This window comes from Mobula hypostoma, chromosome 28 (genome assembly GCF_963921235.1).
Source record: "Mobula hypostoma chromosome 28, sMobHyp1.1, whole genome shotgun sequence".
NCBI lineage: Eukaryota > Metazoa > Chordata > Chondrichthyes > Myliobatiformes > Myliobatidae > Mobula > Mobula hypostoma.
The window spans coordinates 6,403,396-6,415,418 of NC_086124.1; the positions used below are offsets into that span (position 1 = coordinate 6,403,396).

The 12,023-nt window shown below is 44.5% G+C and overlaps 1 long non-coding RNA gene across 3 annotated transcripts in view; it reads left to right on the plus strand.

Annotated features, from left to right (window-relative positions):
- The window catches only part of LOC134338876 (uncharacterized), a 42,040-nt gene that overhangs the window by 24,632 nt on the left and 5,385 nt on the right, over nucleotides 1-12,023 (plus strand). For all 3 annotated transcript variants that reach the window (XR_010016299.1, XR_010016298.1, XR_010016300.1), the window contains 2 exons: nucleotides 4,393-4,525; nucleotides 11,052-11,287. This is a non-coding gene — a long non-coding RNA (uncharacterized LOC134338876). The remainder of the gene's footprint in view (nucleotides 1-4,392; nucleotides 4,526-11,051; nucleotides 11,288-12,023) is intronic.

Sequence of the window (12,023 nt, forward strand, 5' to 3'; positions counted from 1 at the left end):
AGGGAAGACTCGAAGCTGCAGAAGTGTGGTTTTGGAGAAGAATGATGAAAATATCGTGAAAGGACAGGGTAACAATGAGGAAGTGTTGTGAAGAGCCGGAATAAGAAGAGAGCTGATCCAATCAATCAGGAAACAGCGGCTGGAATTTCTGGGAGGTATACCTGGGAAAGAGAAGCTGGAACATCTTGCAGTGACGGGAAAAATTAACGGCAGTAAAAGTTACGGTTGACAGCGCATATGGTCATGAGTTACATCAAGGGATGGACAGGCAAAAGTTTTCTAGAGTTTATTAGAACTTCTCAGATTAAGGACTTTAATAATATATTTACTTTGAACTTCTGGTATGTGTCAATGAAAAGTCAATTACCAGTGCTGCCTGACACTGACAAATTTCTACAGATGTGCAGTGGAGAGCATTCTAACCGGCTGCATCACCGTCTGGTATGGGGGGAGGGGGTTGTTACTGCACTGGATCAAAGTAAGTTGCAGAGAATTGTAAAATTAGCTCCATCATGGGGACCAGCCTCCGTCGTATTCATCAAGGAGCAATGCCCCAAAAAGGTGGTGTCCATCGTAAAGGACCCCCACCACCCAGGACTTCCCCTCTTCTCATTGGTACCATCAGGGAGGAAGAACAGGAGCCTGAAGATGCTTCAGGAACAGCTTCTTCTCCACTGCCATCTGATTTCTGAATGGACATTGAACCCATGAACACTGCCTCACTACTTTTTTATTTCTATTTTTGCACTACTTATTTAATGCAACTATTTAATGGCATGTTGGCCTTCAGAACAAGGGGAGTTGAGTATAGGAGCAAAGAGGTCCTTCTGCAGCTGTACCGGGCCCTGGTGTGATCACACCTGGAGTATTGTGTACAGTTTTGGTCTCCAAATCCGAGGAAGGACATTCTAGCTATTGAGGGAGTGCAGTGAAGGTTCACAAGGTTAATTCCCGGGATAGCGGGACTGTCATATGTTGAAAGATTGGAGCAACTGGGCTTGTATACACTGGAATTTAGAAGGATGAGAGGGGATCTGATTGAAACATATAAGATTATTAAGGGATTGGACACACTAGAAGCAGGAAACATGTTCCCGATGTTGAGGGAGTCCAGAACCAGAGGCCACAGTTTAAGAATAAGGGGTAGACCATTTAGAATGGAGTTGAGGAAGAACTTTTTCACACAGAGGGTTGTGTATCTGTGGAATGCTCTGCCTCAGAAGGCAGTGGAGGACAATTCTCTGGATTCTTTCAAGAAAGAGTTAGATAGAGCTCTTAAAGATAGCGGAGTGAAGGGATATGGGGAGAAGGCAGGAACAGGGTACTGATTGTGGATGATCAGCCATGATCACAGTGAATGGCGGTGCTGGCTCGAAGGGCCGAATGGCCTTCTCCTGCATCTATTGTCTATTGTCTATTGTCATATACCTATTGCAATTCACGGTTTTTTCCTCCCCCATTATGTATTGCATTGTACTACTGCCGCAAGTTTAACGAATTTCACATTTGCCGGTGATTTGAAACCTGATTTTGAATCTGACATTTCCCCCCAACCCCTCTCATCCCTTTCTCTTCTCCTCCCCACCCCCCACAATTAATATTCATCTTCTGCGTTTTTAATAAATTCACCTTTGCGTCATTTAACTGGGGAAAGCATAGGAAGCAATCTGCCGTGATACCCTGCCAATCACTCTTATAAACCAGTTTCCATCAGGTGTGAATATGCAGCCGAAGATGATTTGCAGACAGAATATCTCATGTTATTGTCAGTTTCAGCTGAAATTGCAATGTTTGTGGTTTTATTACCGCATAAATTAGAAAACGATCATCAGCAAAGCAATTAATTTGTTGTAAATTAGCAGCGAACTCCTTTTCCTGCAGATTTCACCTGCATAAAAAGGAAACAATTTACATTTATAGAGGGCCATCATGTCTTCACACACTACAAAGTGCTTTGAGCCGCCGGATTGCTTTTGAAATGCAATCACTGTTGTTATTAGGCAAAATGCATGTCTGCTCCAGAGGCGCGGAAACAATGCGCACCCAAATGGCTTTTTGTGACAGCTAGCCTTGAAGCTGACAAGGTAACTGATGCCGCACATCCCTTCCCCAAACTGGCAGCCAGGATTTGCAGAGAGCCTCCGGAGAATTAAGTGGACACATTTGAGATTTACCTTAAGAATCTTTCTATTGCTCGAACTGGGGCTCGTGTTTCAAAACATAGGATAAGAGACCCAGAAACCAAGAGGCAGGCTGAAAAGGCATCGCAAACTTCGAATTGAAAACAAAAGCCTTTGAAATTTGATAAGGGTGTTAGGACATTATTATATCTCAGAGAACTTTCCAGCTAGTGAAATGTAATCACAATTGTATTGTAGAATACACAGAAGAGTTCTATCTATCTACCTACAGATCCATCTATATTTCTATCTATTTATCTGTCTTTCTGTCTATCTACAAACAAGGGAAAATCTGCAGATGCTGAAAATAGGAACAACACACACAGAATGCTGGAGGAACTCAGAAGGCCAGGCAGCATCCATGGAAAAAAGTACAGTCGACGTTTCGGGCTGAAGCATCGACTGTACTTTTTTTCCATAGATGCTGCCTGGCCTGCCAAGCTCCTCCAGCATTTTGTGTGTGTTTCTGTCTGTCTACCTGTTTGTTTATCTATTTGTTTGTTTGTTATTTATTTGTGTATTTATTGAGATTAATGTAGAATAGCCTCTTCTGGCACTTCAGGCTACGCCACCCAGCAATCCGCTGATGTAACCCAACCCTCATCACAGGACAATTTACAATGACCAGTTAACCTACCAACCAGTGAGTTTTTGGACTGTGGGAGGAAACCAGAGCAGCCGGAGGAAACCCACACGGTTACAAACTCCTTAAAGGAGGAGGAGAAGATGGCGCCGCAACGCAGCGCGCGCGGCCGCTCCGAAATGATATCGGTATTTGTTAAGTAGGGGCCGTGCGCAATCCTGATTTGATGGAGACAGACGTGAGAAGCACAGAGGAACACCTGGAGAAACTTCTGAAATGCCCGCTTCGCTGCTGCTGCCACTGTGCGATTGAGAATCTCCGGAGCGGAAGACCCTGAATCTTCGGCTTTGCCTATCGCCTGTTGCCGGGGCCGGGGTCGAAGCGCTTGGCAGGGATGGTGCTCGGTGATCGGTGTCGGAGGGCTGGTCGGAGGCTCGAACTTTTCGGACAGACTCAAGAGTCGGCTGTGGTCGGGTGCTTCCAGGGTGATGCATCGGCAAGTTTGCGGTGCTGGAGGTTCATGGCACGAAGAGAGTTTTTTTTTCTTCCTTCTACCGTCTGCGTGAGATGATGGGACTTTCGAGAGACTTTGAGACTTTTTTTTACCGTGCTCATGGTCTGTTCTTCATCAAATTACAGTATTGCTTTGCACTGTTGTAACTATATGTTATAATTATGTGGTTTTTGTCAGTTTTTCAGTCTTGATTTGTCTTGTGTTTCTGTGATATCCTTCTGGAGAAACATTGTATCATTTCTTAATGCATACATTACGAAATGACAATAATCTAATCTAAAGGCAGCGGTGAGAATTGAACCCAGATCGCCTGTACCATAAAGCGTTGTGCTGACCACTTTGTGTATGGCAAGATCCCACAGAAAGCAAGGAGGCAACAACATGGTAGCTTGATAGAGTTGTACAAGTTGGTAAGAGGCCGAGATGGAGTGGAGAGATGGAGAGTTTCTCCCAGGGTAAAAACGGCTAATATGAGAGGGTATAATTTGAATGGGAGGCACAATGGAAATACATTGCTTCCAAAGGGGCTATATGGTGCTTCTTCCCTCCGCTAGCCTGCAGGTCACCCTTGGGCAAGGTGTAGCACCTGCTTAGCACCTCACCCACCCCACTCTCTGATCAGGGTCAGGTGAAGCCATGGGAACAGGTGGTGGATGGTCGTACGAGCAGCCGGTGCACATCACAAGTCCTGGTTATGCGACCACTGACACCAGCAGACAATCTCTGAAGAGTATTGATAATGGCTGGGGTCACCCGTCTTGTAAAGACACTGCCCAGAAGAAGGAAATGGCAAACCAGTTCCGTAGAAAAATTTGCCAAAGGCCATGTGATATGCACCAGCTACTCATAGGACCGTCACGTGACCCTGGTGGGGGGTGGGGGCTAAGCAGGTGCTACACCTTGCCCAAGGGTGACCTGCAGGCTAGCGGAGGGAAGGAGCACCTTACACCTCCTTTGGTAGAAACTGGGGTCTGCACATGCGGAAATCGAAGATCTAATTGCACAAGGAGGTATTGAGACCAAGGTCTTAAAGCTTATTGATTAGGTTTGTGGGGCTGATAGTTTTGAATACTGAGCTGTAGTCTGCATCCTAATATATGCATCTTTGCGCCCAGGTGAACCAGGGTTGAGTGAAGAGCTGATGAGATGGCGTCTACTGTGGAAATGTTGAGCCAGTAGGCAAACTGAAGTGGATCAGGCAGGAGTTGATATATTTCATCACCAACCTCTCAAATCATCACTGTGGATGTAAGTACTGCTGAATGATATTTATCGAGACAGGTTACTACGTCCTTCTTAGGCACCGACAAGATTGAGGCCTACTGAAGCAGGTGGGTACCTCAGATGGCTGGAGTGACAGGTTAAAGATCTCATCCAACACTCCAGCCAGTTGATCAGCGCAAGACTTCAGTACTTGGCCAGGTACCCCCGCCTGGTCTGGACGCTCTCCGTGAGTTCACCCCTCGCACTTCGGCCTCAGGGACTGAAATCACCGGATCATTGGGGGCTGTGTGAGTTTGTGGTGGTTCCTCCACATCTTGATGGTCAAAGCAAGAATAAAAGGCATTGAGCTCATTTGGAAGCGAAGCTCTGTTGCCCATGTTGCTTGATTATATTTTATCAAAGGTGACAGCATTCAAGCCCTGCCACAGCGGTCGAGCATCCTTCATTGATTCACGTTTAGTCCACAACATGTAATTTCTTGACATATGTCTATAATGTTAAACTTGATTCTATTATAGTATACTTTATTAGAATAAATCATAAGACTGGGAGATATAAGAGCAGAATTAGGCTATTTAGCCATCCAGTCTGCCCCAATATTCAATCAAGGCTGTTTTTTTTCTCAACCCCATTCTTCCCCCTTTGCTCTGTGACCTTTAACCTCCTATCTATCAATCTCTCCCTGGAGAGCACCCAGTGACTTGCCTCCACAACCATGCCTGGCAATGAACTCTAAAGATTTACCCCACTCTGGCTGAAGAAATTCCTCGTCATCTTGGTTTTGAAGGGAGGTCCCTTTATTCTAAGGCTGTACACTCAGATCTTAAACACTCCTGCTAATGGAAATGTCGTCTCTACACCCATCCAGGCCTCCCAGTGGTTAGTTGGTTTCAGCGAGATCCCCTTTCATCCTTCTGAGCTCCATCAACTACAGGCCCAGAATCATCAAACCCTCCTCATACATTAAGCCTTTCATCCCAACGATCTTCCCTGTGAACTCATTTGGACACTCAAAGGCCAGCATATCTTTCTTTCCTTTTTTTATTCTTCCTTACGTGTCTTCTAATAATTGTATATTTGTATATCTGTGCACTTGTAATGCTACTGTGACACTGTAATTTCATTTGGGATCAATAAAGTATCTATCTAGCTATCTATCTTTCCTTGGATACAGAGCACAAAATTTCCTCAAATTATTCCAAATGTGGTCTGACCAATGCCTTATTTATGGAACATAAAATATAGAACAGTGTGCCATCATCATTTTCATCATTTTGTGTTGTGTTGTATGACATGGGAGATCATGATCTTCCATTTGTCTTTAATTTCAGAAGTTCTAATAAACTCTTCAGAACTTTTGCCTGTCTATCCCCCGATGTAACTCGTGAAAGTCATGTGCTGTCAAGCACAACTTTTCCTTCCATCAGTTTTTCCCGTCACTGCAAGATGTTCGAGCTTCTCTTTCCTCAGTACACTTCCCAGTAATTCCAGCTGCCGTTTCCTGATTGATGATATCAGCTGTCTTCTTATTCCGGCTTTTCACAATATTTCCCCATTTGTCACTCTGTCCTTCCCCAATATTTTTATCAATCTTCTCCAAAACCATATATCTGCAGTTTTAAGTCATCCCTTATTTTGCTTTGATATTGTCCAACAATCACTTGTTAGACCATAAGACCATAGGAGCGTAAATAAGCTATTTTGCCTAGCGAGTCTTGTTTACCGTTTCATTTTTCCCTTTCAGGCCCTGTCTCCTACCTGCTCCCCAAATCCCTTCATGCCCTGACTAACCAAGAACTATCAAACTCTGTCTTAAGTATACCCAATGACTTGGCCTACACAGGCACTTGCGCCAACAAATTCCACAGATTCGCCACTCTCTGGTTAAAGAAAAACATCCTCATCTCTGTTCTAAATGGACACCTCTCTACTCTGAGGTTGTGCCCTTTGGTCCTAGACTCCACCATCATAGGAAACAGCCTCTCCACATCCACTTTATTGAGGCTTTTCAACATTTGATACGTTTCAATGAGGTCACCCCTCATTCTTCTGAATTCCAGTGAGTAGAGACCCAGAGCCAACAAACACTCCTCGTAGGACAAACCTTTCAATCCCAGAATCATTTTCGTGAACTTCCTTTGAACCCTCTCCAACATCACCACATCCTTTCTTAGATAAGAGGCACAAAACTGCTCACAATACTCCAAGCAAGGCCTCACAGGTGTCTTTTAAAGCCTCAACGGTGTCTTTTAAAGCCTCAACATTACATCCTTGGGTTTATATTCTAGTCCTCTCGAAATTAATACTAACATCACATTTACCTTCCTCACCACTGACTCAACCTGCAAATTAACCTTTAGGGAATCCCGCACAAGGACTCCCAAGTCCCTTTGCACCTCAGATTTTTGAATCTGAGGAAATAGTCGACATTTTTTATTTCTTCTGCCAAAGTGCATGACCATACACTTCCAAACACTATATTCCCTCTGCCACTTCTTTGCCCATTCTCCTAATCTGTCTGAGTCCTTCTATTAGGGTTTCGTACCTATAGAAACACACTGAGTTCCATACCTATAGAAATTATGTTATTCTTTAGTATGTAGCTCAAACGCTCAAACACGCATTTAGCAATCCAAATCCTTTTTCCAATTTCAACACTAGCCCTACCGTCAGATGTCATTGTGCTCTCTAAGTAATTGAACTTCCATGTTTGTTTAAATGTTTTGTTGCCCACTTTCAGTTCGCATTTCTGCAGATCTTTCTTCTTTGTGACGACCATTCACTCGGTTTTCTTGTTTTCTTGCAATTCTCTCTTTGCACCTTCTTCAATGACACTATCTAGAACAGTACAGCTCAGTCAAATTCCAAGTAAAATTTATTATTAAAGTACAGTATCTGACAACATATGTGTGGCGCGTAGCCAAGTGGTTAGGGCGTTGGGCTCACGATCTGAAGGTCATGGGTTCGAGTCTCGGCCAAGGCAACGTGTTGTGTCCTTGAGCAAGGCACTTAACCACACACTGCTCCAGTCCACCCAGCTGAAAATGGGTACCGGCAAATGCTGGGGGTTAACCTCACGATAGACTGGCATCCTATCTGGAGTTGGAGGGGGGAGTCTCGTACTCCCAGTGGCTTCACGCCACAGAAACCGACATAAGCACCAGCCCGATGGGCCACAAAGGCTCGGGACAGACTTTGACTTTGATTTGACACCATATGCTATCTTGAGGTTCAAAGTTCAAAGTGCATTTATTATCAGGATATGTATACATTATACAATTTTGAGATTTTGTCTCCTTACAGGCAGCCACAAAACAAAGAAACCTCAAAAGAACCATTAATAAAAAGACTGTCAAATACCCAACGTGTAGAGAGAGAGAAAAACAAATCGTGCAAACAGTATATGTAAGCAACTAGCTTCAGAGCTGAAGTTGTATGAAAGACACAAAGCCAGGCATCACTGCAGCTGGGGCAGGCCACAGCCCCAGTTCAGTGCAGAGCCAAGAAAGTGTCATGGAACTATAGACACAAAGCCAGACATCACTGCAGACATCACCGCCTCAGTTCAGTAGTTATTTTCTTCCTGACACTTACAATACAATAGAATTTATGAAAAACCATACATAAATAAAGACTGATACACAAAAAGAAGACAAATCGAATTTTAAAATTAAAGAAATACTGAGAACATAAGTTGTTGAGTCTTTGAAAGTGAACCTGTAGCTTGTAGAAGCGTTGGCGTGTGGCCAAGTGGTTAAGGCGTTCGTCTAGTGATCTGAAGGTCGCTAGTTCGAGCCTTGATTGAGACAACATGTTGTGTCCTTGAGCAAGGTACTTAACCACACATTGCTCTGCGACGTCACTGGTGCCAAGCTGTATCGGCCCTAGTGCCCTTCCCTTGGGCAACATCAGTGGCGTGGAGAGGGGAGACTTGTAGATGGGCAACTGCCAGTCTTCCATACAACCTTGCCCAGGCCTGTGTCCTGGAAACCTTCCAAGGCGCAAATCCATGGTCTCATGAGACTAACAGATGCCTATATATATAGCTTGTAGAATCAGTTCAGAGTTTAAAGTTATCCTTGCTGGTTCAGGAGCCCAAGGTTGCATGGTAATAACTGTCCCTGAAGTGGTGTTGTGGGACCTAAGGCTCCCGTTCCTGCTGCCCGATGGTAGCGGCGAGAAGAGGGAATGGCCTCGATGGTGGATACTGCTTCCTTATGGAAGCTCTCCTTGTAAATGTGCCCAGTGTGCGCAGACCCTTCGGCCCATGATGCTGTGCTGACCCTTTAACCTAATCCAAGATCAACCTAATCCTTCCCTCTTACGTAGGGGTCTATTTTCCTTTCATTCTTCCAAGGTCGAGAGAGTGAAACTGCCCGAGTGCTACAGCTTTCCCACTTTAAAAACTCTCCCGCATGTAAGAAATAAAAAGGGAAAATTCTTCTCAGGAGGTCAGGCAGCGTCCGTGGGGAGAGAAGCCAGCTGATGAGCTTTCAATAGAACAGGTTGTGTCAGTTTTACACAATAAAGTTCTCCTTAAAAATGCCATGGAAATTTGGGACAGTTACAATGAAGTCCAAGTTTTCCCACATACAACTCTGCCTGCTAACACACAAAAATTGCTGGAGGAGCTCAACAGGTCCGGCAACATCCTTAGAGAGGACTAAAGAGTCAATGTTTTTAGCCGAGCCTCTTCGTCAGGAATGGAAGGGAAAGGGGAAGAAGCCAGAATGAGAAGGTGGGGAGAAAGGAAGGAGTACAAGCGCTCAGGTGATAGGTGAGACCAGGTGCGGGGGAAAGTAGGTGGATTATTTGAATGGTGGCCGATTAGGAAAAGGGGAGGTGCAACGAGACCTGATTGTCATTATACACCAGTCATTGAAAGTAGGCATGCAGGTACAACAGGCGGTGAAAAAGGCGAATGGTATGCTGGCATTCATAGCAAGAGGATTTGAGTACAGGAGCAGGGATGTACTACTGCAGTTGTACAAGGCCTTGGTGAGACCACACTTGGAGTATTGTGTGCAGTTTTGGTCCCCTAATCTGAGGAAAGACATCTTTGCCATAGAGGGAGTACAAAGAAGGTTCACCAGGTTGATTCCTGGGATGGCAGGACTTCCATATGATGAAAGACTGAATCGACTAGGCTTATATTAGTTGGAATTTAGAAGATTGAGAATATTGAAACGTATAAAATCCTAAAGGGATTGGACAGGCTAGATGCAGGAAGATTGTTCCCGATGTTGGGGAAGTCCAGAACGAGGGGTCACAGTTTGAGGATAAAGGGGAAGCCTTTTAGGACTGAGATTAGGAAAAAATTCTTCACACAGAGAGTGGTGAATATAGTTAATTGGCTATATTTAAGAGAGAGTTAGATATGGCCCTTGTGGCTAAAGGGATCAGGGGGTATGGAGGGAAGGCTGGTACAGGGTTCTGAGTTGGATGATCAGCCATGATCATACTGAATGGCGGTGCAGGCTCGAAGGGCCGAATAGCCTACTCCTGCACCTATTTTCTATGTTTCTATGATTATGGGGAAAGTGGGTGCATTGGAGAGAAGGTGTGTGATTGGGGGAGAGCTGAAGTGGGAAGCTGGGAAGTGATAGGTGGTAAAAGTAACGGGCTGAAGAAGAAGGAATCTGATCAGAGGAGAGAGTGGACCATGGGAGGAAGGAGAGGAGGAGGGACACCAGAGGGAAGTGGTGGGCAGGTGAAGAGAAAAGAAGGGGTATGAGGGGAACCAGAATGGGGAATGGAAGCAGAGAGGAGAAGGAGGGGGAGAACTTATCAGAAGTTAGAGAAATCGATGGTCATGCTGTCAGGTTGGAGTCTGACCAGACAAAAGATGAAAAGTTCCTCCGCCAACCTGAGAGTGGCCTCTTCATGGCAGTAGAGGAGGCCACGGACCGAGATATTGGAACAGGAATGGGAACTGGAATTAAAATGGTTGGCCACTGGGAAATCCTGCTCGTTGCGGATGGAGCAAAGGTGCTTGACCGCGAGGACCTATTTAAAATCTCTGCCTATTAGGCTTCACCAAAGGCAGAGTTTTAAAAATAAGAGCATTCCTTGGTGGCATTCAGGTCATCCAAGCCCACTTATGAATTCCCTCAGGTTAATTTGCAGGTGGAGTCAGTTGTATGGAAGGCAAATGCAATATTAACACTCATTTTGAGAGAACTGAAATATATAACCAAAGAGGCACTGCCGAAAATTTATAAGGCATTAGTCAGATTGGATTTGGAAAACTGCGAGCAATTTTGGGCCCCATGTCTAAGGAAGGATATGCTGGTCCTGGAGAAGATTTAATCTCTGAAAGCAATCAATACCTCTGGCCCTGTAGTCAGTGGGACGTTCTCAATGGTGCTCCTGCAAAACACAATTAAGGTGGCGGGCAGGGGGCTGGGGGTGGAAGCCTTACTTTCTTCCATCTCCTCAGGTTATCTTAATCGTTAACTCAATTTCTCTCTCTGCTTATGCTACTCGAAGTAACTGCTGAGTACGTCCAACAATTTTCAACCTCACTTTGATTTTTTTTTGATCTACCTAGACTTCCAGCATCTGGAGAATTTTGCCTTTGGTTAACTATCGGTCAACAGCGTTTGGAGCTCGTCAAGATGTTCCTTTAAATTTGCTGATGTTACTGGCGTTCAGAGGACACATCTCTGCACTGTTAGACACAGAAATTTCCTGCAGCTTGTTCTGATTGACCCTTCTGAAGTACTACAGTAATAACATTACAAAAGAGGTTAATCCCCTCTTCTGAACATCTTATCCAGCGGCGAGGTGTGTAATGTTCTACTGATGAAGAATCAGGCTGCATACTGTACACGTGAGCACAGATTTCCAACAGAAACTAGAGCCTCTTTCTAATTTTAGAAACCAAAATCACTTTAAGAATATCAAAAATACCCTCAGGTGAAGGGAAGCCTTGTAGCTATCAACGTACCGCTATTATTCTGCAATTACAGCATATGAAATTATTGTCAATAATTGAAGTGTGCAGATCATAAGCAATATTTGTTGATCCTTCTTGCTTGGACCAGTTTCTTTGTATGTAATTATAGAGAGGTCAGGGAGTCATACAAAAATACAGCACAGGAAAAGGCCCTTCAGCCCATCTAATCTGTACTGAACCATTTAAAATGCCTACTCCCATCGATCTGCACCTGGAAAATAGTCCTCCATACCCCTACCATCCATATACCTATCCAAACTCCTCCTACATGTTGCAATCAAAATCACATACACCACTTCTGCTGGCAGCTTGTTCCACACTCTCACCACCCCCTGATGAAGTTTCCCCTCATGTTCCCTTTGAACTTCTCTCCTGTCACCCTTAACCCATAACCTCTAGTTCTAGTCGGAAAAGCCTGTTTGAATTTACCCTATCTTTACCCCTCGTAACTTTGTATAACTCTATTAAATCTCCCCTCAATCTTCTGTTTCAAGGAATAAAGTCCTAACCTATTCAATCTCTCCTTGTAACTCAGGTCCTTCAGACCCAGCAACATCCTTGTAA